Source organism: Pseudophryne corroboree, unplaced genomic scaffold, assembly GCF_028390025.1.
Source record: "Pseudophryne corroboree isolate aPseCor3 unplaced genomic scaffold, aPseCor3.hap2 scaffold_121, whole genome shotgun sequence".
In the NCBI taxonomy this organism is placed as follows: Eukaryota; Metazoa; Chordata; class Amphibia; order Anura; family Myobatrachidae; genus Pseudophryne; species Pseudophryne corroboree.
Genome location: NW_026967835.1, coordinates 365547 through 389939, shown reverse-complemented (window position 1 = coordinate 389939; position 24393 = coordinate 365547). Strand labels below are relative to the sequence as shown.

General features: G+C 46.8%; 15 non-coding genes and 2 pseudogenes across 15 annotated transcripts; 10 read left to right on the top strand and 7 right to left on the bottom strand.

Moving 5' to 3' along the window:
- Window positions 1-2628: 2628 nt before the first annotated feature.
- On the bottom strand, window positions 2629-2744 carry LOC134992051 (U5 spliceosomal RNA). The gene has a single exon (XR_010196245.1). It is a non-coding gene; the product is annotated as a U5 spliceosomal RNA (small nuclear RNA).
- A 275-nt stretch (window positions 2745-3019) lies between these two features.
- On the bottom strand, window positions 3020-3135 carry LOC134991997 (U5 spliceosomal RNA). The gene has a single exon (XR_010196195.1). It is a non-coding gene; the product is annotated as a U5 spliceosomal RNA (small nuclear RNA).
- A 274-nt stretch (window positions 3136-3409) lies between these two features.
- On the bottom strand, window positions 3410-3525 carry LOC134992025 (U5 spliceosomal RNA). Its single transcript, XR_010196220.1, has one exon. It is a non-coding gene; the product is annotated as a U5 spliceosomal RNA (small nuclear RNA).
- A 275-nt stretch (window positions 3526-3800) lies between these two features.
- On the bottom strand, window positions 3801-3916 carry LOC134992010 (U5 spliceosomal RNA). Its single transcript, XR_010196207.1, has one exon. It is a non-coding gene; the product is annotated as a U5 spliceosomal RNA (small nuclear RNA).
- A 274-nt stretch (window positions 3917-4190) lies between these two features.
- On the bottom strand, window positions 4191-4306 carry LOC134992009 (U5 spliceosomal RNA). Its single transcript, XR_010196206.1, has one exon. It is a non-coding gene; the product is annotated as a U5 spliceosomal RNA (small nuclear RNA).
- Window positions 4307-4570: 264 nt separating this feature from the next.
- On the bottom strand, window positions 4571-4686 carry LOC134992036 (U5 spliceosomal RNA). Its single transcript, XR_010196231.1, has one exon. It is a non-coding gene; the product is annotated as a U5 spliceosomal RNA (small nuclear RNA).
- A 270-nt stretch (window positions 4687-4956) lies between these two features.
- LOC134992024 (U5 spliceosomal RNA) lies at window positions 4957-5072 on the bottom strand. The gene has a single exon (XR_010196219.1). It is a non-coding gene; the product is annotated as a U5 spliceosomal RNA (small nuclear RNA).
- Window positions 5073-5216: 144 nt separating this feature from the next.
- Window positions 5217-5344, top strand: LOC134991955 (U1 spliceosomal RNA; annotated as a pseudogene).
- A 593-nt stretch (window positions 5345-5937) lies between these two features.
- Window positions 5938-6101, top strand: LOC134992178 (U1 spliceosomal RNA). The gene has a single exon (XR_010196366.1). It is a non-coding gene; the product is annotated as a U1 spliceosomal RNA (small nuclear RNA).
- Window positions 6102-6253: 152 nt separating this feature from the next.
- On the top strand, window positions 6254-6416 carry LOC134992432 (U1 spliceosomal RNA). Its single transcript, XR_010196604.1, has one exon. It is a non-coding gene; the product is annotated as a U1 spliceosomal RNA (small nuclear RNA).
- A 675-nt stretch (window positions 6417-7091) lies between these two features.
- Window positions 7092-7255, top strand: LOC134992285 (U1 spliceosomal RNA). Its single transcript, XR_010196467.1, has one exon. It is a non-coding gene; the product is annotated as a U1 spliceosomal RNA (small nuclear RNA).
- Window positions 7256-7407: 152 nt separating this feature from the next.
- On the top strand, window positions 7408-7570 carry LOC134992573 (U1 spliceosomal RNA). The gene has a single exon (XR_010196717.1). It is a non-coding gene; the product is annotated as a U1 spliceosomal RNA (small nuclear RNA).
- Window positions 7571-14294: 6724 nt separating this feature from the next.
- Window positions 14295-14458, top strand: LOC134992283 (U1 spliceosomal RNA). The gene has a single exon (XR_010196465.1). It is a non-coding gene; the product is annotated as a U1 spliceosomal RNA (small nuclear RNA).
- A 152-nt stretch (window positions 14459-14610) lies between these two features.
- On the top strand, window positions 14611-14773 carry LOC134992572 (U1 spliceosomal RNA). Its single transcript, XR_010196716.1, has one exon. It is a non-coding gene; the product is annotated as a U1 spliceosomal RNA (small nuclear RNA).
- Window positions 14774-20424: 5651 nt separating this feature from the next.
- LOC134991930 (U1 spliceosomal RNA) lies at window positions 20425-20588 on the top strand. Its single transcript, XR_010196142.1, has one exon. It is a non-coding gene; the product is annotated as a U1 spliceosomal RNA (small nuclear RNA).
- Window positions 20589-20740: 152 nt separating this feature from the next.
- On the top strand, window positions 20741-20882 carry LOC134992446 (U1 spliceosomal RNA; annotated as a pseudogene).
- A 692-nt stretch (window positions 20883-21574) lies between these two features.
- On the top strand, window positions 21575-21738 carry LOC134991878 (U1 spliceosomal RNA). Its single transcript, XR_010196100.1, has one exon. It is a non-coding gene; the product is annotated as a U1 spliceosomal RNA (small nuclear RNA).
- The last annotated feature ends 2655 nt before the right edge of the window (window positions 21739-24393 follow it).

Here is a 24393-nt window from a genome sequence, read left to right as displayed (position 1 = left end):
CGCTTATTGTGATTGCAATCCAACCTGAATCAGGCCCTATTACCTATCACAATGCGCTGCGGGCAGTACAAAATTGGGTTAATATAGGAGAAAAACCCCCAGACCTGTGCTCCTTAACTGTACCTGGTGGCTAGTGGAGCGGCTGCCCAGTAATCAGTGTCCACCGCAGTGCGCACACGGCCCACCCCCTACGGCCTCGCTCCCCTTCAGCAGCGGCCTCGTGATCCGGAAGGGTGGTGTGTGTGTGACTGACCTTAGGATGAAACCGGAGCCTCCGCTGCAGTGACCCAGCAACCAGGGCACGGGAGTATACAGCGCCGCTGGGAGTGATGAAGCTGCAGTAAAGATGTCTATTAGACCTAGCCTGCTGCAGCCCTTGTAGATTCTCATAAAACAAGTTCTTCTTTTCTTGTCAAAATTAATAGCTAAGAATAGGCTGCCTGAGGCAGGCCCCTGTTAATTGGCCTGCTACTGAAGGCACCAACTACAAACTGAGCTCCCTGTTCATGGAAGCGGGGTTATAGAGGAGAATGCACTGAGCTTCTTGGGAACAGTCAAAAGCTTTGAGCCGGTTGGTGCCTCAGATCAAGATCCTACTCTACACCCCAATGTGAATCCTTGTGGAGTCCAGTGTACCCCACAGAAGAAATTAATGTGTCACACCCATTGGCAGCAACCTTAGAATAGCTGCTGACGGGCACAATTGAGAAAGGAAGGGGGGGGGGGGGGGACATTTGAATCCAGCACATAGATGCAATTCAAATATGTAATTCGTACCTTCCTATTTTAAAATATAATGGATGAACCTCACCCTGTGAGAACAATCTTCATGATCAAGAGATCTCATATGCAAAATAAATATGAGTTGGGATAGGGCTGGGGAGGGCTGCTCGGGCAGCACCTCCCCCGTCAAGTTAAGGAGATTCAACTGAGGAAGCACAAGGGAACTCTCGTCTGGGGACAACAACTGCAGGGAGACCACATCTTTTCAGATGAACATGGGAGGGCGGAAGGCTGCCTAATACTGAAGCACCATATGCAACAACTAGTACAAGCATTCCTGGGGGAAGGTCTGCAGCAGATGGATTTGCATACGGTGATGTTATCCAAGCAGTGGGCCAAAGTTGACTGGAACCCTCATCTGCATATGAAAAGAGAAAAGGGGCATGCAGGGCATGGCGGCCTTTTGCAGTGCTTGGATGACCCCTAGTTCACATTAAACACCCCCACCCTCCTTTGGTGTGGGGCTCATGTTGGCCATGCCCCATCCCCTGAAGCATTCAAGCTGATTTCTTGCAGCAGCTGGGCACTGTAACAGCTCCAGAGCTGTTCTGTAAGGCAAGTAAAAGGGTGTGGGCCCTGCAGCACCACCTGTAGTTCGCATTGTGCGTTGGAAGGCACAAAGTAAGCAGACGGGAGGAGAAGTCAGGATAGTGCGCAAGGGCATTCTTTTCTCTTAGTCCGTAGAGGATGCTGGGGTCACATTAAGAACCATGGGGTATAGACGGGATCCGCAAGAGACATGGGCACTTTAAGACTTTCAAAGGGTGTGAACTGGCTCCTCCCTCTATGCCCCTCCTCCAGACTCCAGTTATAGGAACTGTGCCCAGGGAGACGGACATTTCGAGGAAAGGATTTATTGTTAAACTAAGGTGAGCATCTTACCAGCTCACACCTTAAACATGCCGCAGAACGTGGCATTCAACAGAACACAAGCCAACGGCATGAACAATTGCAGCAAAAAGCTGACCAGAACCATAACACAACATGTGTATAACCACAAGTAATAACTGCAGACACAGTATGGACTGGGACGGGTGCCCAGCATCCTCTACAGACTAAGAGAAAAGGATTTACCGGTAGGTATTAAAATCCTATTTTCTCATACGACCTAGAGGATGCTGGGGTCACATTAAGAACCATGGGGTTATACCAAAGCTCTTGAACGGGTGGGAGAGTGCGTACGACTCTGCAGCACCGAATGACCCAACTTAAGGTTATCATCAGCCAAGGTATCAAACTTGTAAAACTTAGCAAAAGTGTTTACTAAATAGCTGCTCGGCAAAGTTGCAATGCCGAGACTCCCCGACCAGCTGCCAAGGATGAACCCACCTTTCTAGTAGAATGGGTCTTCACCTACTTCAGTAACGGCAATCCTGCCGTGGAACGAGCATGCTGAATCTTACCACAGATCCAGCGCATAATGGTCTGCATGGAAGCAGGACACCAAATCCTGTTGGGAGCATACAGGACAAACAGAGCCTCTGTTTTCCTAATCTGAACCGTTCTGGTGACATACATTTTCAAAGTTCTGACCACAGCCAGAGACTTTGACTCAACGAAGGTGTCAGTGGCCAAAGGCACCATGTGGAAAGATGAACCACCTTCGGCAGAAATTGTTGACGTGTCCTCAATTCTGCTCTATCTTCATGAAAGATCAAATAAAGGCTCTTGTGATACTGCATGGTTTGTACTGTTTTCCATGTGCTCCCAGACCTTTAAGCAAGTAGCATGGTCAAGAAAGTTCTGTTTGAAAAGAAACAACATTTACTGTCATTGTTATGCAAATAAACTTACATTAAAGCTAACAAGAAAGCACACTCGTTCTGTCTTTAAACTGATAAAAGAAACCCCAATAATATGGGGCATGCAAAAATTGAGATAAAACTCAGTTTTGCTCCTCTCCACGGAAATCTTTAATAAAAGGCGAAATATTTGTTAGTTCTGAAGAGAAACCAGAGCATGACCAAGATTCCACCTGTCGCCTGAGTGCCATGCCAGCAGTTCTCATTCAGCTGAAAGTGAGCACCCAATTTGAATGAAAGAAAGCAGATTTCTCACCAGGCTTCCCCTTGCTATAAACATGGTTTGTACTCTTTTCCATGAGCTCCCAGATCTTTCAAGCAATTAGTGTGGTCAAGAAAGTTCTGTTTGAAAAGAAACAAACATTTACTGTCATTTCTATGCAAATGAGCTTACATTAAAGCACACTCGTTCTATCTTTAAACCGATAAAATAAAACCCCAATAAGATGGGGCATGCAAAAATTGAGATAAAACTCAGTTTTGCTCCTCTCCACGGAAATCTTTAGTAAAAGGCGAAAGATTTGTTCGTTCTGAAGAGAAACCAGAACATGACCAAGATTCCACCTGTCGCCTGAGTGCCATGCCAGCAGTCCTCATTCAGCTCAAAGTGAGCACCCAATTTGAAAGAAAGAAAGCAGATTTCTCACCAGGCTTCCCCTTGCTATAAACATGGTTTGTACTCTTTTCCATGTGCTCCCAGATCTTTCAAGCAATTAGTATAGTCAAGAAAGTTCTGTTTGAAAAGAAACAAACATTTACTGTCATTTCTATGCAAATGAGCTTACATTAAAGCACACTCGTTCTATCTTTAAACCGATAAAAGAAACCCCAATAAGACGGAGCATGCAAAAATTGAGATAAAACTCAGTTTTGCTCCTCTCCACGGAAATCTTTAGTAAAAGGCGAAAGATCTGTTCGTTTTGAAGAGAAACCAGAGCATGACCAAGATTCCACCTGTCGCCTGAGTGCCATGCCAGCAATCCTCATTCAGCTCAAAGTGAGCACCCAATTTGAAAGAAAGAAAGCAGATTTCTCACCAGGCTTCCCCTTGCTATAAACATGGTTTGTACTCTTTTCCATGTGCTCCCAGATCTTTCAAGCAATTAGTGTGGTCAAGAAAGTTCTGTTTGAAAAGAAACAAACATTTACTGTCATTTCTATGCAAATGAGCTTACATTAAAGCACACTCGTTCTGTCTTTAAACCGATAAAATAAAATCCCAATAAGATGGGGCATGCAAAAATTGAGATAAAACTCAGTTTTGCTCCTCTCCACGGAAATCTTTAGTAAAAGGCGAAAGATTTGTTCGTTCTGAAGAGAAACCAGAACATGACCAAGATTCCACCTGTCGCCTGAGTGCCATGCCAGCAGTCCTCATTCAGCTCAAAGTGAGCACCCAATTTGAAAGAAAGAAAGCAGATTTCTCACCAGGCTTCCCCTTGCTATAAACATGGTTTGTACTCTTTTCCATGTGCTCCCAGATCTTTCAAGCATTTAGTATAGTCAAGAAAGTTCTGTTTGAAAAGAAACAAACATTTACTGTCATTTCTATGCAAATGAGCTTACATTAAAGCACACTCGTTCTATCTTTAAACCGATAAAAGAAACCCCAATAAGACGGAGCATGCAAAAATTGAGATAAAACTCAGTTTTGCTCCTCTCCACGGAAATCTTTAGTAAAAGGCGAAAGATCTGTTCGTTTTGAAGAGAAACCAGAGTATGATTAAGATTCCACCTGTCGCCTGAGTGCCATGCCAGCAGTCCTCATTCAGCGCAAAGTGAGCACCCAATTTGAAAGAAAGAAAGCAGATTTCTCACCAGGCTTCCCCTTGCTATAAGCATGGTTTGTACTCTTTTCCATGTGCTCCCAGATCTTTCAAGCAATTAGAATGGTCAAGAAAGTTCTGCTTGAAAAGAAACAGACATTTATAGTCATTGTTATGCAAATAAACTTACATTAAAGCTAACAAGAAACTGATAAAAGAAACCCCAATAATATGGGGCATGCAAAAATTGAGATAAAACTCAGTTTTGCTCCTCTCCACAGAAATCTTTAATAAAAGGCGAAAGATTTGTTCGTTCTGAAGAGAAACCAGAGCATGACCAAGATTCCACCTGTCGCCTAAATGCTGTGCCAGCAGTCCTCATTCAGATCAAAGTGAGCGCCCAACTTGAAAGTAAGCAGATTTCTCACCTGGCTTCTCCTTGCTATAAGCATGGTTTGTACTGTATTCCATGTGCTCCCAGATCTTTCAAGCAAGTAGCATGGTCAAGAAAGTTCTGTTTGAAAAGAAACAAACATTTACTGTCATTTCTATGCAAATGAGCTTACATTAAAGCACACTCATTCTATCTTTAAACCGATAAAAGAAACCCCAAAAAGATGGGGCATGCAAAAATTGAGATAAAACTCGGTTTTGCTCCTCTCCACGGAAATCTTTAATAAAAGGCGAAAGATTTGTTCGTTCTGAAGAGAAACCAGAGCATGACCAAGATTTTTATCTGAAAATATGTGTTCTCCCTGCAGTTGTTGTCCCCAGATGAGAGTTCCCTTGTGCTGCCTCAGTTGAATCTCCTTTACTTGACAGAGATGTGCCTGAGCAGCGGCCCTCCCCAGCCCTATCCCAAATCATACTTATTTTGCATAGGAGATACCATGGTCATGAAGATTGTTCTCCCAGGGTGAGGTTCATTCATTGCATTCTGGGTATGCTGACCCCTGTGATTTTCCCAAATGTGGGAAACTCGCTTTTATACCCTTGTGCACTATCCTGACTTCTCCTCCTGTCTGCTTACTTTGTGCCTTCCAATGCACAATGCAAACTACAGGTAGTGCTGCAGGGCCCACACCCTTTTACTTGCCTTACAGAGCAGCTCTGGAGCTGATACAGTGCCAAGCTGCTGCAAGAAATCAGCTTGAATGCTTCAGGGGATGGGGCATGGCCAACATGAGCCCCACACCGAAGGAGGGTGGGGGTGTTTAATGCGAACTAAGGGTCATCCAAGCGCCGCAAAAGGCCGCCATGCCCTGCATACCCCTTTTCTCTTTTCATATGCAGATGAGGGTTCCAGCCAACTTTGGCCCACTGCTTGGATGACATCACCGTATGCAAATCCGTCTTCTGCAGAACTTCCCCCAGGAATGCTTGCACTAGTTGTTGCATTTGGTTTGTTGTTTGGGGGTGCTTCAGTATTAGGCAGCCTTCTGCCCTCCCATGTTCATCTGAAAATATGTGTTCTCCCTGCAGTTGTTGTCCCCAGATGAGAGTTCCCTTGTGCTGCCTCAGTTGAATCTCCTTTACTTGACAGAGATGTGCATGAGCAGCGGCCCTCCCCAGCCCTATCCCAAATCATACTTATTTTGCATAGGAGATACCATGGTCATGAAGATTGTTCTCCCAGGGTGAGGTTCATTCATTGCATTTTGGGTATGCTGACCCCTGTGATTTACCCAAATGTGGGAAACTCGACTGCATTATTTGTGGTAGTGGGGGACTGTGTTTGTGCTTTCCTCTGGTCAGCTCTGTTAAAACTCAGATTTCTTTGTCTCAGATTTTCCTCTAGCCTTGTTCTTCTTTCGAGAGTTCCCTTGTGCTGCCTCAGGTGGATCTCCTTCACTTGACAGGGGGGTGCCCGAGCAGCGACCCTCCCCAGCTCTAGCCCAACTCCTACTTACCTGCCAGGTGAGATACTATGATCAGGAAGGTGCTTCTCCCAGGGCAAGGCTCACCCATTGCACTCTGGGTGTGCTGCTCCTACGATTTCCCCAAATGTGGGACACTTGACTGCATAATTTGTGTTTCCTCTGGTCGGCTCTCGTATAATTCAGATCTCTTTGTCTCAGGTCTTTCTCCAGCCTAGTTTGCTGTCTGTTTCCACTTCTTTTATCTTGAGCCCCTCCCTTCTATACCCTTGTGCACTATCCTGACTTCTCCTCCCGTCTGCTTACTTTGTGCCTTCCAATGCACAATGCAAACTACAGGTAGTGCTGCAGGGCCCACACAATCTTTTACTTGCCTTAAAGAGCAGCTCTGGAGCTGTTACAGTGCCCAGCTGCTGCAAGAAATCAGCTTGAATGCTTCAGGGGATGGGGCATGGCCAACATGAGCCCCACACCAAAGGTGGGTGGGGGTGTTTAATGCGAACTAGGGGTAATCCAAGCACCGCAAAAGGCCGCCATGCCCTGCACGCCCCTTTTCTCTTTTCATATGCAGATGAGGGTTGAAGCCAACTTTGACCCACTGCTTGGATGACATCACCATATGCAAATCCATCTGCTGCAGGCCTTGCCCCAGGAATGCTTGCACTAGTTGTTGCATTTGGTTTGTTGTTTGGGGGTGCTTCAGTATTAGGCAGCCTTCTGCCCTCCCATGTTCATCTGAAAATATGTGTTCTCCCTGCAGTTGTTGTCCCCAGATGAGAGTTCCCTTGTGCTGCCTCAGTTGAATCTCCTTTACTTGACAGAGATGTGCCTGAGCAGCGGCCCTCCCAGCCCTATCCCAAATCATACTTATTTTGCATAGGAGACACCATGGTCATGAAGATTGTTCACCCAGGGTGAGGTTCATTCATTGCATTCTGGGTATGCTGACCCCTGTGATTTCCCCAAATGTGGGAAACTCGCCTGCATTTTTTGTGGTAGTGGGGGACTGTGTTTGTGTTTTCCTCTGGTCAGCTCTGGTAAAAGTCAGATTTCTTTGTCTCATATATTCCTCTAGCCTTGTTCTTCTTTCGAGAGTTCCCTTGTGCTGCCTCAGTTGGATCTCCTTCACTTGACAGGGGGGTGCCCGAGCAGTGACCCTCCCCAGCTCTAGCCCAACTCCTACTTACCTGCCAGGTGAGATACTATGATCATGAAGGTGCTTCTCCCAGGGCAAGGCTCACCCATTGCACTCTGGGTGTGCTGCTCCTGTGATTTCCCCAAATGTGGGAAACTTGATTGCATAATTTGTGTTTCCCCTGGTCGGCTCTCGTATAATTCAGATCTCTTTGTCTCAGGTCTCTCTCCAGCCTAGTTTGCTGTCTGTTTCCACTTCTCTTTTCTGGAGCCACTCCCTTCTATGCCCTTGCGCACTATCCTGACTTCTCCCGTCTGCTTACTTTGTGCCTTCCAACGCACAATGCGAACTACAGGTAGTGCTGCAGGGCCCACACCCTTTTAGTTGCCTTACAGAGCAGCTCTGGAGCTGTTACAGTGCCCAGCTGCTGCAAGAAATCAGCTTGAATGCTTCAGGGGCTGGGGCATAGCCAACATGAGCCCCACACCAAAGGAGGGTGGGGGTGTTTAATGCGAACTAGGGGTCATCCAAGCACCGCAAAAGGCCGCCATGCCCTGCATGCCCCTTTTCTCTTTTCATATGCAGATGAGGGTTCCAGCCAACTTTGGCCCACTGCTTGGATGACATCACCGTATGCAAATCCGTCTGCTGCAGACCTTCCCCCAGGAATGCTTGTACTAGTTGTTGCATATGGTTTGATATTTGATGGTGCTTCAGTATTAGGCAGCCTTCCGCCCTCCCATGTTCATCTGAAAAGATGTGGTCTCCCTGCAGTTGTTGTCCCCAGACGAGAGTTCCCTTGTGCTTCCTCAGTTGAATCTCCTTAACTTGATGGGGGAGGGGCTGCCCGAGCAGCCACCCTCCCCAGCCCTATCCCAACTCATACTTATTTTGCATATGAGATCTCTTGATCATGAAGATTGTTCTCACAGGGTGAAGTTCATCCATTATATTTTAAAATAGGAAGGTACAAATTACATATTTGAATTGCATCTATGTGCTGGATTCAAATGTCCCCCCCCCCTTCCTTTCTCAATTGTGCCCATCAGCAGCTATTCTAAGGTTGCTGCCAATGGGTGTGACACATTAATTTCTTCTGTGGGGTACACAGGACTCCACAAGGATTCACATTGGGGTGTAGAGTAGGATCTTGATCTGAGGCACCAACCGACTCAAAGCTTTTGACTGTTCCCAAGATGCTCAGCGCATCCTCCTCTATAACCCCGCTTCCATGAACAGGGAGCTCAGTTTGTAGTTGGTGCCTTCAGTAGCAGGCCACTTAACAGGGGCCTGCCTCAGGCAGCCTATTCTTAGCTATTCATTTTGACAAGAAAAGAAGAACTTGTTTTATGAGAATCTACAAGGGCTGCAGCAGGCTAGGTCTAATAGACATCTTTACTGCAGCTTCATCACTCCCAGCGGCGCTGTATACTCCCGTGCCCTGGTTGCTGGGTCACTGCAGCGGAGGCTCCGGTTTCTTCCTAAGGTCAGTCACACACACACCGCCCTTCCGGATCACGAGGCCGCTGATGAAGGGGAGCGTGGCCGTAGGGGGTGGACCGTGTGCGCACTGGCGTGGACACTGATTACTGGGCAGCCGCTCCACTAGCCACCAGGTACAGTTAAGGAGCACAGGTCTGGGGGTTTTTCTCCTATATTAAACCAATTTTGTACTGCCCGCAGCGCATTGTGATAGGTAATAGGGCCTGATTCAGGTTGGATTGCAATCACAATAAGTGATCCAACTGCAAAAATTGCTAAGAGCATACGCATGTGCCTGCATTTTCTGCGGCACCCCGCAGAGAATGCGATCGCCTCTGCCTGTCAATCGGGGCAGGGGGGGAGAGGGGGGTCAGCAACACTCCATTTCCAAGTCAGGGATGGAGCGGTGCGGGGGCAAGGCTTCAAAATGGGGTCTGCAATGGAGGAGACACAGGGGGCGTGGTCGCAGCAGCTGTATGACATCACATTCAGCCGCTGTGATCACAAAAATGGTTGTGGCTTCCTGCGCGCACATACAGTCTGCACCAGCAGGAGGCTACACCATTTTTTATGATCACGCTGAACTGCAGTGCGACTGCAATTACAGCATGGTCAAGAAGGGAGGCGTCATGCTGGGTGGCCATAAGAGATGAGCGGGTTCGGTTCCTCGGAATCCGAACCCGCCCGAACTTCACCCTTTTTTGCTCGGGTCCGAGCAGACTCGGATCCTCTCGCCTTGCTCGGTTAACCCGAGCGCGCCCGAACGTCATCATCCCGCTGTCGGATTCTCACGAGACTTGGATTCTATATAAGGAGCCGCGCGTCGCCGCCATTTTCACACGTGCATTGAGATTGATAGGGAGAGGACGTGGCTGGCGTCCTCTCCGTTTAGATTAGAAGATAGAGACGAGTGACATTTGATTTACTACTAATTTGGGGAGCAGTTGAACTTGTCAGGAGTACTCAGTAGTGCAGAGTTTTGCTGATAGTGACCACCAGTTTTATTATTTATAATCCGTTCTCTGCCTGAAAAAAAACGATACACATACCATATCTGTGCTCAGCCTCAGTGTGCTGCATGATATATCATCTATGTATATCTGACTGTGCTGAGTGCTCACTGCTCACACAGCTTAATTGTGGGGGAGACTGGGGAGCAGTTATAGCAGGAGTACAGTGCACACTTTTGCTGCCAGTGTGACCACCAGTATATTGTCTGCCTGAAAAAGTTAAACACTCCTGTGGTGTTTTTTTTTTATTCTATAAATGCATTCTGCTGACAGTGTCCAGCAGGTCCGTCATACATATATTATATAAATATTTACCTGCAGTAGTGTTATATTTTTTTTTTCATCTTTATCATCTCTATATTAGCAGACGCAGTACGGTAGTCCACGGCTGTGGCTATCTCTGTGTCGTCAGTGCTCGTCCATAATTGTATACCTACCTACCTGTGGTGGTTTTTTTTTTTCTATCTTCTTCATACTAGTAGTTTAGGAGTCTACTGACAGTGTCCACCAGGTCCATCATTATATTATATACCTACAGTAGTAATATATTTATTATATTATCTATACTAGCAGACGCAGTACGGTAGTCCACGGCTGTGGCTATCTCTGTGTCGTCAGTGCTCGTCCATAATTGTATACCTACCTACCTGTGGTGGGTTTTTTTTTTATCTTCTTCATACTAGTAGTTTAGCAGTCTGCTGACAGTGTCCACCAGGTCCGTCATTATATTATATACCTACAGTAGTAATATATTTATTATATTATCTATACTAGCAGATGCAGTACGGTAGTCCACGGCTGTACCTACCTCTGTGTCGTCAGTGCTCGTCCATAATTGTATACCTACCTGTGGTGGGGTTTTTTTTTCTATCTTCTACATACTAGTAGTTTAGGAGTCTGCTGACAGTGTCCACCAGGTCCGTCATTATATTATATACCTACAGTAGTAATATATTTAGTATATTATCTATACTAGCAGACGCAGTACGGTAGTCCACGGCTGTACCTACCTCTGTGTCGTCACTCGTCCATAATTGTATACCTAACTGTGGTGGTTTTTTTTTTCTATCTTCTTCATACTAGTAGTTTAGCAGTCTGCTGACAGTGTCCACCAGGTCCGTCATTATATTATATATACCTACAGTAGTTATATATATTTTTTTTTATATCATTAATTATCATCTCTATACTAGCAGACGCAGTACGGTAGGCCACGGCTGTGGCTATCTCTGTGTCGTCAGTGCTCGTCCATAATTGTATACCTACCTACCTGTGGTGGAAGTTTTTTTCTATCTTCTTCATACTAGTAGTTTAGCAGTCTGCTGACAGTGTCCACCAGGTCCGTCATTATATTATATATACCTACAGTAGTTATATATATATTTTTTTTTATATCATTAATTATCATCTCTATACTAGCAGACGCAGTACGGTAGTCCACGGCTGTAGCTACCTCTGTGTCGTCAGTCACTCGTCATCCATAAGTATACTAGTATCCATCCATCTCCATTGTTTACCTGAGGTGCCTTTTAGTTGTGCCTATTAAAATATGGAGAACAAAAATGTTGAGGTTCCAAAAATAGGGAAAGATCAAGATCCACTTCCACCTCGTGCTGAAGCTGCTGCCACTAGTCATGGCCGAGACGATGAAATTCCATCAACGTCGTCTGCCAAGGCCGATGCCCAATGTCATAGTACAGAGCATGTAAAATCCAAAACACAAAAGATCAGTAAAAAAATGACTCAAAAATCTAAATAAAAATCGTCGGAGGAGAAGCGTAAACTTGCCAATATGCCATTTACCACACGGAGTGGCAAGGAACGGCTGAGGCCCTGGCCTATCTTCATGGCTAGTGGTTCAGCTTCACATGAGGATGGAAGCACTCAGCCTCTCGCTAGAAAAATGAAAAGACTTAAGCTGGCAAAAGCACAGCAAAGAACTGTGCGTTCTTCAAAATCACAAATCCACAAGGAGAGTCCAATTGTGTCGGTTGCGATGCCTGACCTTCCCAACACTGGACGTGAAGAGCATGCACCTTCCACCATTTGCACGCCCCCTGCAAGTGCTGGAAGGAGCACCCGCAGTCCAGTTCCTGATAGTCAGATTGAAGATGTCAGTGTTGAAGTACACCAGGATGAGGAGAATATGGGTGTTGCTGGCGCTGGGGAGGAAATTGACAAGGAGGATTCTGATGGTGAGGTGGTTTGTTTAAGTCAGGCACCCGGCGAGACACCTGTTGTCCGTGGGAGGAATATGGCCATTGACATGCCTGGTGAAAATACCAAAAAAATCAGCTCTTCGGTGTGGAAGTATTTCAACAGAAATGCGGACAACAGGTGTCAAGCCGTGTGTTGCCTTTGTCAAGCTGTAATAAGTAGGGGTAAGGACGTTAACCACCTCGGAACATCCTCCCTTATACGTCACCTGCAGCGCATTCATCATAAGTCAGTGACAAGTTCTAAAACTTTGGGCGACAGCGGAAGCAGTCCACTGACCAGTAAATCCCTTCCTCTTGTAACCAAGCTCACGCAAACCACCCCACCAACTCCCTCAGTGTCAATTTCCTCCTTCCCCAGGAATGCCAATAGTCCTGCAGGCCATGTCACTGGCAATTCTGACGAGTTCTCTCCTGCCTGGGATTCCTCTGATGCATCCTTGAGTGTAACGCCTACTGCTGCTGGCGCTGCTGTTGTTGCTGCTGGGAGTCGATGGTCATCCCAGAGGGGAAGTCGTAAGACCACTTTTACTACTTCCACCAAGCAATTGACTGTCCAACAGTCCTTTGCGAGGAAGATGAAATATCACAGCAGTCATCCTGCTGCAAAGCGGATAACTGAGGCCTTGGCATCCTGGGCAGTGAGAAACGTGGTTCCGGTATCCATCATTACTTCAGAGCCAACTATAGACTTGATTGAGGTACTGTGTCCCCGGTACCAAATACTATCTAGGTTCCATTTCTCTAGGCAGGCGATACCGAAAATGTACACAGACCTCAGAAAAAGACTCACCAGTGTCCTAAAAAATGCAGTTGTACCCAATGTCCACTTAACCACGGACATGTGGACAAGTGGAGCAGGGCAGACTCAGGACTATATGACTGTGACAGCCCACTGGGTAGATGTATTGACTCCCGCCGCAAGAACAGCAGCGGCGGCACCAGTAGCAGCATCTCGCAAACGCCAACTCTTTCCTAGGCAGGCTACGCTTTGTATCACCGCTTTCCAGAATACGCACACAGATGAAAACCTCTTACGGCAACTGAGGAAGATCATCACAGAATGGCTTACCCCAATTGGACTCTCCTGTGGATTTGTGGCATCGGACAACGCCAGCAATATTGTGCGTGCATTATATCTGGGCAAATTCCAGCACGTCCCATGTTTTGCACATACCTTGAATTTGGTGGTGCAGAATTATTTAAAAAACGACAGGGGCGTGCAAGAGATGCTGTCGGTGGCCACAAGAATTGCGGGACACTTTCGGCGTACAGGCACCACGTACAGAAGACTGGAGCAACACCAAAAACGCCTGAACCTGCCCTGCCATCATCTGAAGCAAGAAGTGGAAACGATGTGGAATTCAACCCTCTATATGCTTCAGAGGATGGAGGAGCAGCAAAAGGCCATTCAAGCCTATACATCTGACCACGATATAGGAGGTGGAATGCACCTGTCTCAAGCGCAGTGGAGAATGATTTCAACGTTGTGCAAGGTTCTGCAACCTTTTGAACTTGCCACACGTGAAGTCAGTTCAGACACTGCCAGCCTGAGTCAGGTCATTCCCGTCATCAGGCTTTTGCAGAAGAAGCTGGAGACATTGAAGGAGGAGCTAAGACAGAGCGATTCCGCTAGGCATGTGGGACTTGTGGATGGAGCCCTTCATTCGCTTAACCAGGATTCACGGGTGGTCAATCTGTTGAAATCAGAGCACTACATTTTGGCCACCGTGCTCGATCCTAGATTTAAAACCTACGTTGTATCTCTCTTTCCGGCAGACACAAGTCTGCAGGGGTTCAGGGGATGGGGCATGGCCAACATGAGCCCCACACCAAAGGTGGGTGGGGGTGTTTAATGCGAACTAGGGGTAATCCAAGCACCGCAAAAGGCCGCCATGCCCTGCACGCCCCTTTTCTCTTTTCATATGCAGATGAGGGTTGAAGCCAACTTTGACCCACTGCTTGGATGACATCACCATATGCAAATCCATCTGCTGCAGGCCTTGCCCCAGGAATGCTTGCACTAGTTGTTGCATTTGGTTTGTTGTTTGGGGGTGCTTCAGTATTAGGCAGCCTTCTGCCCTCCCATGTTCATCTGAAAATATGTGTTCTCCCTGCAGTTGTTGTCCCCAGATGAGAGTTCCCTTGTGCTGCCTCAGTTGAATCTCCTTTACTTGACAGAGATGTGCCTGAGCAGCGGCCCTCCCAGCCCTATCCCAAATCATACTTATTTTGCATAGGAGACACCATGGTCATGAAGATTGTTCACCCAGGGTGAGGTTCATTCATTGCATTCTGGGTATGCTGACCCCTGTGATTTCCCCAAATGTGGGAAACTCGCCTGCATTTTTTGTGGTAGTGGGGGACTGTGTTTGTGTTTTCCTCTGGTCAGCTCTGGTAAAAGTCAGATTTCTTTGTCTCATATATTCCTCTAGCCTTGTTCTTCTTTCGAGAGTTCCCTTGTGCTGCCTCAGTTGGATCTCCTTCACTTGACAGGGGGGTGCCCGAGCAGTGACCCTCCCCAGCTCTAGCCCAACTCCTACTTACCTGCCAGGTGAGATACTATGATCATGAAGGTGCTTCTCCCAGGGCAAGGCTCACCCATTGCACTCTGGGTGTGCTGCTCCTGTGATTTCCCCAAATGTGGGAAACTTGATTGCATAATTTGTGTTTCCCCTGGTCGGCTCTCGTATAATTCAGATCTCTTTGTCTCAGGTCTCTCTCCAGCCTAGTTTGCTGTCTGTTTCCACTTCTCTTTTCTGGAGCCACTCCCTTCTATGCCCTTGCGCACTATCCTGACTTCTCCCGTCTGCTTACTTTGTGCCTTCCAACGCACAATGCGAACTACAGGTAGTGCTGCAGGGCCCACACCCTTTTAGTTGCCTTACAGAGCAGCTCTGGAGCTGTTACAGTGCCCAGCTGCTGCAAGAAATCAGCTTGAATGCTTCAGGGGCTGGGGCATAGCCAACATGAGCCCCACACCAAAGGAGGGTGGGGGTGTTTAATGCGAACTAGGGGTCATCCAAGCACCGCAAAAGGCCGCCATGCCCTGCATGCCCCTTTTCTCTTTTCATATGCAGATGAGGGTTCCAGCCAACTTTGGCCCACTGCTTGGATGACATCACCGTATGCAAATCCGTCTGCTGCAGACCTTCCCCCAGGAATGCTTGTACTAGTTGTTGCATATGGTTTGATATTTGATGGTGCTTCAGTATTAGGCAGCCTTCCGCCCTCCCATGTTCATCTGAAAAGATGTGGTCTCCCTGCAGTTGTTGTCCCCAGACGAGAGTTCCCTTGTGCTTCCTCAGTTGAATCTCCTTAACTTGACGGGGGAGGTGCTGCCCGAGCAGCCCTCCCCAGCCCTATCCCAACTCATATTTATTTTGCATATGAGATCTCTTGATCATGAAGATTGTTCTCACAGGGTGAGGTTCATCCATTATATTTTAAAATAGGAAGGTACGAATTACATATTTGAATTGCATCTATGTGCTGGATTCAAATGTCCCCCCCCCCCCTTCCTTTCTCAATTGTGCCCGTCAGCAGCTATTCTAAGGTTGCTGCCAATGGGTGTGACACATTAATTTCTTCTGTGGGGTACACTGGACTCCACAAGGATTCACATTGGGGTGTAGAGTAGGATCTTGATCTGAGGCACCAACCGGCTCAAAGCTTTTGACTGTTCCCAAGAAGCTCAGTGCATTCTCCTCTATAACCCCGCTTCCATGAACAGGGAGCTCAGTTTGTAGTTGGTGCCTTCAGTAGCAGGCCAATTAACAGGGGCCTGCCTCAGGCAGCCTATTCTTAGCTATTAATTTTGACAAGAAAAGAAGAACTTGTTTTATGAGAATCTACAAGGGCTGCAGCAGGCTAGGTCTAATAGACATCTTTACTGCAGCTTCATCACTCCCAGCGGCGCTGTATACTCCCGTGCCCTGGTTGCTGGGTCACTGCAGCGGAGGCTCCGGTTTCATCCTAAGGTCAGTCACACACACACCACCCTTCCGGATCACGAGGCCGCTGCTGAAGGGGAGCGAGGCCGTAGGGGGTGGGCCGTGTGCGCACTGCGGTGGACACTGATTACTGGGCAGCCGCTCCACTAGCCACCAGGTACAGTTAAGGAGCACAGGTCTGGGGGTTTTTCTCCTATATTAACCCAATTTTGTACTGCCCGCAGCGCATTGTGATAGGTAATAGGGCCTGATTCAGGTTGGATTGCAATCACAATAAGCGATCCAACTGCAAAAATTGCTAAGAGCATACGCATGTGCCTGCATTTTCTGCGGCACCCCGCAGAGAATGTGATCGCCTCTGCCTGTCAATCGGGGCGGGGAAGGGGGGGAGAGGTGGGTCAGCAACACTCCATTTCCAAGTCAGGGATGGAGCGGTGCGGGGGCAAGGCTTCAAAATGGGGTCTGCAACGGAGGAGACACAGGGGGCGTGGTCACAGCGACTGTATGACATCACATTCAGCCGCTGTGATCACAAAAATGGTGGCGGCTTCCTGCGCGCACATACAGTCTGCACCAGCAGGAGCCTACACCATTTTTTATGATCACGCTGAACTGCAGTGCGACAGCAATTACAGCATGGTCAAGAAGGGAGGCGTCATGCTGGGTGGCCATGCCCTGTCACTTTGCAGGAGCCAGCACCGCTCACACACTAGTCCCCGGGTGCAGCCCCCAACCCCCGGGACACCCGGAGCAACAAAATGTAGATTCAGGCCACCAGGCCACGCCCCTACCTATGAAACCATGCCTCCTTTTTACCATTGCACTGCTTATCTGCGCGCACTGCATTACAATCTCCCTCGCCACCTCTCTGGGTGTCACCAGTGATAGTGACACCTCTGCCATGCTTGTAGCAGCTGGTCCTAAGATCTACGTCTCAAACCCTGAGTGTTTGCCCTTGTGACTTGTTGATCATCATAGCGAAGCAGATGCTTACAGAAAACTGCAGGGGCTTAGATTGAAAATAAAAAAATTGATAGGGTATAAGGTAGAGAGGAGCGGGTTCGGTTCTCCGAGAACCGAATTCCCCACGAACTCCACGTGGTTTACACTGGTCCGAGGCAGGCTCGGTTGTTCCCGCCTGACTCGGAAAACCTGAACAAGGGAAAATGTCATCATCCCGCTGTCGGATTCTCGCGAGATTCGGATTCCATATAAAGAGCTGCGCGTTGCTGCCATTTTTACTCGTGCATTGAAGAGAGAGCGGAGAGGACGTGGCTATGTTCTCTCAGTGGAAATCTCAATATCAGTGCTCAGTATCAGTGGTTACTTATTGCTGCTCAGTAATACTAGTAGTGTGTCTCTCCTGCTCAGTGTCAGTTCTCAGTAGTATCCTCATCAGTGCTCAGTATCACTGTTCATTGTCTTGTGCTGCATTGTGTTGCTCAGCATAATACAGTACATTACTAATAGTCCAGTGCTGCATCTTGCTGCTCAGTGTCAGTTCTAGTATCCTCATCAGTGCTCACTATCACTGCTCATTGCATTGTGGTGTTCTGTATACTGCAATAACATAGTAATATAGTAACATAGTTTTTGAGGTTGAATAGAGGCAAATTGCCCATCGTGTTCAACCTGTTTTAAGTTGTGATGATTCTACATACTTGCTGAATAATGTTTTATGACTAGTTAGCTACTATAACTCATGTTACCCCCGGATTAACCATGTTGATATTTTAAGTATTATAACCTTGGATAGCTTTTTCATTCAGAAATGTATCCATTCCTTTTTTAAATCCAATTACAGAGTCCGCCATTACCACCTTCCCTGGCAGGGAATTCCACATCCTGATTGCCCTAACAGTGAAGAAACCTTTCCTCCATTGCGTTCTGAACTTTCCTCCAGTCGCAGCGAGTGACCACGTGTTCTTTTAATAAATAATTCCTCTGATAACTCTTTGTTATGTATCTTTACATATTTGAAGATATTAATAATATCTCCTCTTAGGCACCTCTTTTCTAGTGTATAAATATTCAGCCTAGTAAGTCTTTCCTTATAGTCCAGTACTTTAAGGCCTTTAATCAATTTAGTCTTCAGGATCTCTGACACTTCCATGAGCAGCAGAGTAGTGCAATGGAAGCATGCTGGGCCCATAACCCAGAGGTCGATTGATCGAAACTATCCTCTGCTATGTGCATTTTTTTTTTTATAATTAAAGTAATCAAAAACTGGGATTGATATTTTGGCACTTTTATTTTTACTTAAAGTACAATAACTTTTATCATTTTAATTTGTTTTAATAGTATATTGACAGCATTGTTTTCTTTAAAAAATCCACTTAATTTTCTTTACCCTATTACTGAAATGGTAATTGACAAAAACAAACTACATTGTCACCAGAAGAGCAATGCAAAATGTACAAGTGATATATGAAAATCATCTTCCATCTTGAATTTCAATGATGCATTGGGACAACAATTTGTGAGAAACATCTTCACCCATAAAGAAAGATTTTCTTAATTCCTTACCTGTGTGCTGATTAGATATCACCTTGTTTTCACATTAAACAGACTTCCCCATGAGGAAGCAGCAAGGATGCAGTGACGTTTCCTGGTGTCAACCTGTATTATTTCAGTAGACATTGAAATGAGGATGCATCTTTGATGCCTTTCCAATGAAGCAAGTTTAATTCAGTAATAGGTGAAAAACCATTCCTACAAAGGTGTTAATCAGAGACTTGGCTTTGTGGACACTTTTCAGAGAGCAAATTTGTTAGCATAAACATAAAATCAGAAAATGAAGAGCTGTTTAATCACTCAATTGGACTTTTCTGCCAGCATAATTTTTTTTCTCTGCAACTCACTGCTAAATTGTGCTTCCTAGCTGTTTTTTTATAAAATCACTTAATCAAATCTAACTCTGATTACATCAGAGAAGGCCAGGTACCCTACACCATAAGGGGGGTTTTTGAAATTTTGACTTGTCTACTTAAAGATCACCAAAATCTGATTACAAGGTCAATTACATCCCTGGGTGGGATTGAACCACCAACCTTTTGGTTAATAGCCAAACATGCTAACCGATTGCGCCACAGAGACACCTTGCGAAAGTCAATACTGACAAAGGCTAATAAGCATTCATCTAGAACGTTTCCTAGAAAAACTTTAAAAAGTCAATAATCTGGAGAATTTTTGTAAGAAACACATTGGTACTTTCCCATGATGAGTGAGTGCTTCAGGATTTCTTGCACTTACATGGGCTATTAACCAAAAGGTTGGTGGTTCAATCCCACCCAGGGATGTAATTGACCTTGTCATCAGATTTTGGTGATCTTTAAGTAGACAAGTCAAAATTTCAAACCCCCTCTTATGGTGTAGGGTACCTGGCCTTCTCTGACGTAATCAGAGTTAGATTTAATTAAGTGATTTTATAAAAAACAGCTAGGAAGCACAATTTAGCAGTGGGTTGCAGAGAAAAAAATAACATTTTAAACCTACCGGTAATTTTTTTTTCTCGTAGTCCGTAGAGGATGATGGGGACTCCGTAAGGACCATGGGGGATAGACGGGCTCCGCAGCAGACATGGGCACTTTAAGAAAGACTTTAGATCTGGGTGTGCACTGGCTCCTCCCTCTATGCCCCTCCTCCATACCTCAGTTAGAGAAACTGTGCCCAGAGGAGACGGACAGTACGAGGAAAGGATTTTTGTTAATCCAAGGTCAAGATTCATACCAGCCACACCAATCACACCGTATAACTTGTGATATACTACCCAGTTAACAGTATGAAAACAACATAGCATCAGTCCAAGACCGATGAAAACTAACATATAACCCTTATGTAAGCAATAACTATATACAAGTCTTGCAGAAGTAGACCGCACTTGGGACGGGCACCCAGCATCCTCTACGGACTACGAGAAAAAGATTTACCGGTAGGTTTAAAATCTTATTTTCTCTTACGTCCTAGAGGATGCTGGGGACTCCGTAAGGACCATGGGGATTATACCAAAGCTCCCAAACGGGCAGGAGAGTGCGGATGACTTTGCAGCACCGATTGAGCAAACAGGAGGTCCTCCTCAGCCAGGGTATCAAACTTATAGAACTTTGCAAAGGTGTTTGAACCAACTTTGACCCACTGCTTGGATGACATCACCATATGCAAATCCATCTGCGGCAGGCCTTCCCCCAGGAATGCTTGCACTAGTTGTTGCATTTGGTTTGTTGTTTGGGGGTGCTTCAGTATTAGGCAGCCTTCTGCCCTCCCATGTTCATCTGAAAATATGTGTTCTCCCTGCAGTTGTTGTCCCCAGATGAGAGTTCCCTTGTGCTGCCTCAGTTGAATCTCCTTTACTTGACAGAGATGTGCCTGAGCAGCGGCCCTCCCCAGCCCTATCCCAAATCATACTTATTTTGCATAGGAGATACCATGGTCATGAAGATTGTTCTCCCAGGGTTAGGTTAATTCATTGCATTCTGGGTATGCTGACCCCTGTGATTTCCCCAAATGTGGGAAACTCAACTGCATTATTTGTGGTAGTGGGGGACTGTGTTTGTGCTTTCCTCTGGTCAGCTCTGGTAAAAGTCAGATTTCTTTGTCTCAGATCTTCCTCTAGCCTTGTTCTTCTTTCGAGAGTTCCCTTGTGCTGCCTCAGTTGGATCTCCTTCACTTGACAGGGGGGTGCCCGAGCAGCGACCCTCCCCAGCTCTAGCCCAACTCCTACTTACCTGCCAGGTGAGATACTATGATCATGAAGATGCTTCTCCCAGGGCAAGGCTCACCCATTGCACTCTGGGTGTGCTGCCCCTGCGATTTCCCCAAATGTGGGAAACTTGACTGCATAATTTGTGTTTCCCCTGGTCGGCTCTCATATAATTCAGATCTCTTTGTCTCAGGTCTCTCTCCAGCCTAGTTTGCTGTCTGTTTCCACTTCTTTTTTCTTGAGCCCCTCCCTTCTATACCCTTGTGCACTATCCTGACTTCTCCCGTCTGCTTACTTTGTGCCTTCCAACGCACAATGCAAACTACAGGTAGTGCTGCAGGGCCCACACCCTTTTACTTGCTTTACAGAGCAGCTCTGGAGCTGTTACAGTGCCCAGCTGCTGCAAGAAATCAGCTTGAATGCTTCAGGGGCTGGGGCATAGCCAACATGAGCCCCACACCGAAGGAAGGTGGAGGTGTTTAATGCAAACTAGGGGTCATCCAAGCGCCGCAAAAGGCCGCCATGCCCTGCACACCCCTTTTTTATTTTCATATGCAGACGAGGGTTGAAACCAACTTTGACCCACTGCTTGGATGACATCACCATATGCAAATCCATCTGTGGCAGGCTTTCCCCCAGGAATGCTTGCACTAGTTGTTGCATTTGGTTTGTTGTTTGGGGGTGCTTCAGTGTTAGGCAGCCTTCTGCCCTCCCATGTTCATCTGAAAATATGTGTTCTCCCTGCAGTTGTTGTCCCCAGATGAGAGTTCCCTTGTGTTGCCTCAGTTGAATCTCCTTTACTTGACAGAGATGTGCCTGAGCAGCGGCCCTCCCCAGCCCTATCCCAAATCATACTTATTTTGCATAGGAGATACCATGGTCATGAAGATTGTTCTCCCAGGGTGAGGTTCATTCATTGCACTCTGGGTATGCTGACCCCTGTGATTTCCCCAAATGTGGGAAACTCGACTGCATTATTTGTGGTAGTGGGGGACTGCGTTTGTGCTTTCCTCTGGTCAGCTCTGGTAAAAGTCAGATTTCTTTGTCTCAGATCTTCCTCTAGCCTTGTTCTTCTTTCGAGAGTTCCCTTGTGCTGCCTCAGTTGGATCTCCTTCACTTGACAGGGGGTGCCCGAGCAGCAATCCTCCACAGCTCTAGCCCAACTCCTACTTACCTGCCAGGTGAGATACTATGATGTTCACTGTTAGGGCAATCAGGATGTGGAATTCCCTGCCAGGGAAGGTGGTAATGGCGGACTCTGTAATTGGATTTAAAAAAGGAATGGATACATTTCTGAATGAAAAAGCTATCCAAGGTTATAATACTTAAAATATCAACATGGTTAATCCGGGGGTAACATGAGTTATAGTAGCTAACTAGTCATAAAACATTATTCAGCAAGTATGTAGAATCATCACAACTTAAAACAGGTTGAACACGATGGGCAATTTGCCTCTATTCAACCTCAAAAACTATGTTACTATATGTTACTATATTACTATGTTACTGTAGTATACAGAACACCACAATGTAATGAGCAGTGATAGTGAGCACTGATGAGGATACTAGAACTGACACTGAGCAGCAAGATGCAGCACTGGACTATTAGTAATGTACTGTAGTATGCTGAGCACCACAATGCAGCACAAGACAATGAGCAGTGATACTGAGCACTGATGAGGATACTACTGAGAACTGACACTGAGCAGGAGAGACACACTACTAGTATTACTGAGCAGCAATAAGTAACCACTGATACTGAGCACTGATATTGAGATTTCCACTGAGAGAACATAGCCACGTCCTCTCCGCTCTCTCTTCAATGCACGAGTAAAAATGGCGGCAACGCGCAGCTCTTTATATGGTATCCGAATCTCGAGAGAATCCGACAGCGGGATGATGACATTTTCCCTTGTTCAGGTTTTCCGAGTCAGGCGGGAACAACCGAGCCTGCCTCGGACCAGTGTAAACCACGTGGAGTTCGTCGGGAATTCGGTTCTCGGAGAACCGAACCCGCTCCTCTCTACCTTATACCCATCAATTTTTTTATTTTCAATCTAAGCCCCTGCAGTTTTCTGTAAGCATCTGCTTCGCTATGATGATCAACAAGTCACAAGGGCAAACACTCAGGGCTTGAGGCGTAGATCTTAGGACCAGCTGCTACAAGCATGGCAGAGGTGTCACTATCACTGGTGACACCCAGATAGGTGGCGAAGGAGATTGTAATGCAGTGCGCGCAGATAAGCAGCGCAATGGTAAAAAGGAGGCATGGTTTCATAGGTAGGGGCGTGGCCTGGTGGCCTGAATCTACATTTTGTTGCTCCGGGTGTCCCGGGGGTTGGGGGCTGCACCCGGGGACTAGTGTGTGTGCGGTGCTGGCTCCTGCACAGTGACAGGGCATGGCCACCCAGCATGACGCCTCCATTCTTGACCATGCTGTAATTGCAGTCGCACTGCAGTTCAGCGTGATCATAAAAAATGGTGTAGCCTCCTGCTGGTGCAGACTGTATGTGCGCGCAGGAAGCCGCCACCATTTTTGTGATCACAGCGGCTGAATGTGATGTCATACAGCCGCTGTGACCACGCCCCCTGTGTCTCCTCCGTTGCAGACCCCATTTTGAAGCCTTGCCCCCGCACCGCTCCATCCCTGACTTGGAAATGGAGTGTTGCTGACCCCCCTCTCCCCCCCCCGCCCCGATTGACAGGCAGAGGCGATCGCATTCTCTGCGGGGTGCCGCAGAAAATGCAGGCACATGCGTATGCTGTTAGCAATTTTTGCAGTTGGATCGCTTATTGTGATTGCATTCCAACCTGAATCAGGCCCTATTACCTATCACAATGCGCTGCGGGCAGTACAAAATTGGGTTAATATAGGAGTAAAACTCCCAGACCTGTGCTCCTTAACTGTACCTGGTGGCTAGTGGAGCGGCTGCCCAGTAATCAGTGTCCACGCCAGTGCGCACACGGTCCACCCCCTACGGCCACGCTCCCCTTCATCAGCGGCCTCGTGATCCGGAAGGGCGGTGTGTGTGTGACTGACCTTAGGAAGAAACTGGAGCCTCCGCTGCAGTGACCCAGCAACCAGGGCACGGGAGTATACAGCGCCGCTGGGAGTGATGAAGCTGCAGTAAAGATGTCTATTAGACCTAGCCTGCTGCAGCCCTTGTAGATTCTCATAAAACAAGTTATTCTTTTCTTGTCAAAATTAATAGCTAAGAATAGGCTGCCTGAGGCAGGCCCCTGTTAAGTGGCCTGCTACTGAAGGCACCAACTACAAACTGAGCTCCCTGTTCATGGAAGCGGGGTTATAGAGGAGGATGCGCTGAGCATCTTGGGAACAGTCAAAAGCTTTGAGCCGGTTGGTGCCTCAGATCAAGATCCTACTCTACACCCCAATGTGAATCCTTGTGGAGTCCAGTGTACCCCACAGAAGAAATTAATGTGTCACACCCATTGGCAGCAACCTTAGAATAGCTGCTGACGGCCACAATTGAGAAAGGAAGGGGGGGGTGGACATTTGAATCCAGCACATAGATGCAATTCAAATATGTAATTTGTACCTTCCTATTTTAAAATATAATGGATGAACCTCACCCTGTGAGAACAATCTTCATGATCAAGAGATCTCATATGCAAAATAAGTATGAGTTGGGATAGGGCTGGGGAGGGT